The 2,205-nt window shown below is 43.8% G+C and overlaps 1 long non-coding RNA gene across 2 annotated transcripts in view; it reads left to right on the top strand.

The window, feature by feature from the left end:
• Positions 1–344: 344 nt before the first annotated feature.
• LOC108444762 overlaps positions 345–2,205 on the top strand; it is a 24,545-nt gene continuing 22,684 nt past the window's right edge. The window contains exon 1 of one of the 2 annotated variants that reach the window (XR_001859432.1): positions 345–533. This is a non-coding gene — a long non-coding RNA (uncharacterized LOC108444762). The remainder of the gene's footprint in view (positions 534–2,205) is intronic. The other variant, XR_001859431.1, reaches the window with a different exon arrangement.

The following is a 2,205-nucleotide window of genomic DNA, read 5'->3' as shown; positions in this document are numbered from 1 at the left end:
CCAAGACTGGAAAACCCCCCTCGTTCCCCATTCCCACATCTTTGCCTCTCCCAGCAGCCGGCTCTGGCTCTCCCATCACACCCAGGAGCAGCAGAGCCGTGGCCGTGCCAGCACAGCCCCCCCCGCCCCGCCCCCCCCCCCCCCCCCGCGGCGGGGAGCCCCCGCTGTCAGCCCAACCCGCGGCGCTGCTCCGCGCCCCGGGACCCCGGGGGCTGCTGCGGGCTCCGGTGTTCACCTGCGCCCGGCTCCGCTTGGCGCCCGCGCCAGCTCAGCCTCGCCCCTGCTCACCGCCCCGGGGTTTATTTTCCATAGGAGTGCGGCATCGGTCTGGGGCTGCCTGCCCCCCAGGCATCTCGTCCTCTGCACCGCCTTGTCTCCATTCCCTGCAATTTCAAATCTCCACGCTCTTTCATTCCTGCAATACCGGCTAATTCTGGTTTGGCGGAGCAGATTTGCAGTCCTCTCACATGCACACTCTTGTGGCTGAATGAAGTTTATTGCTGCACAGGTTATGGCTGGAAATTTACATCCCGGTGAGTTGGAGGATATAATCCAATAAATGCAGCCGATATCAAGATTTTAACGGCCGTTGAATTATGTTTATTTCAGAGTGGCTGGTTGAATTTATGCATCCAAACCATTCTGACAATGCAGCTTGGGAAATTTCACTGTATGGTACCTTATTTGCGCAATAAATAAGTTTCAAAAATATTCCACCCTTGGTAGAAGAGATGCAAAAATACATTACTTTTTCAGAGCAGTATTCACTCCTTGGCTGGCTCTTTCTAAGTAACCTGACTAACGAGGTTTACAATCTGAATTCATTGCTCTATTTGCAGTGAATATACCCAGGCTAAGGTGACTGTATGCCACCACACATAACTTTCATCCTCAGAGATTCTTGATGTCCTAGCAGTGCACTGAGTAGTATAAATGAAGGCTGTCCAAGAAGATATAAGAAGTATCTTGAGAGAAGACAAGATGAGGAGAGGCCAAGAGAAGTATTTTAATGGTGTTACACATACCGCCTATGTGCAAATCGTGGCACAGAGTCTGTTAAAGAATAACTGGTTTGAAGGGGGTTAAAATATGCATTTGGGGCTTTTAAATATTTTTTTCTACAATTTTACTTGACTCTTTCCTCCATCTGATGTTTACAAATGCAAATCTGATCTATTTTTTTCATTTAAAAAATGTGCTGTTCCATTATGGATCTAGTCCATCAAATATATCAATATGAAACACTTCTGTCTGGATTTGGTTCAAGTGTGTGGCAGATTATGGGCTATTGCTATGGCTTTAGTCTTTACATAAAACTTATGGTGCTTTGCATTGTAGTCTTCAAAAAGAAATCCTTTTCCAGAATAAATAACTAGATTAGTGTCAGAGACTTGTGATTGGGTTTATTTATGTCTCCTTCATAAACAAAACTAGATTTCCATTTCAAAAGACTGTGATAGTGCATTGCAAATGTGTGTCATTCTCAGTATACATGTTCCCAGGTTTTTGCATCTTTTACAATAATACCTTGCCCAACAGTGTATGCGCACTGCTATCCCAGAATTTAATTTGTAACTTGGCATTAGCTTTTTTACTGAAGTCTGGTTTCTTAAAAGGTTTGATGCTAGGGGCTTGACACTTGAAATTTGCCGCTTATCAACTAGTGTTATTACTCAAATTTGAGACACACATACTTGGATTTCTGAATTATCTAACATGCTAACATCCTTTATTGTCTGCCACAGAAACAGATTTGACTGGCTGTTATCTCAGTACCTGAGATGCTGCCTATGTGCCTAAATCCTTGTGCCAACAGAGATTTGATCTGATGGAGAATTCACTTAGCTGTGTCATACTGCTTCAGCAGTTTTGGTTCATATACCATTGTGGTTCTGGGCTATAATCTTGGATTTATGTTGTCTCTTGAGAAGATGAGTATGTATGGATCTACTTGAATGGTAGCCATGTGCAGGTCTAACAGAGTACAAATCATGTTCATTAAGGAAAAAGTCCATTTTGTAAGAATGGGGAGGACAAGCCTATCATATCAGAAAAAGTCTGCGGTTTTTAGCTAAGAATAAGATGCCTGATCCAGTGTAAAATGCTTGGATGGCAAGCAGAGTAACCCCAGCTGAAAAGGAAGGATGTTTTACTAGTCCCTTAAACATAATGGTAATTAGATGTCATAATATAACTTCAAGGGAA

This window comes from Corvus brachyrhynchos, unplaced genomic scaffold, assembly GCF_000691975.1.
Source record: "Corvus brachyrhynchos isolate BGI_N302 unplaced genomic scaffold, ASM69197v1 scaffold221, whole genome shotgun sequence".
Taxonomy (NCBI): Eukaryota; Metazoa; Chordata; class Aves; order Passeriformes; family Corvidae; genus Corvus; species Corvus brachyrhynchos.
This window is presented reverse-complemented; position numbering and strand designations above follow the sequence as displayed.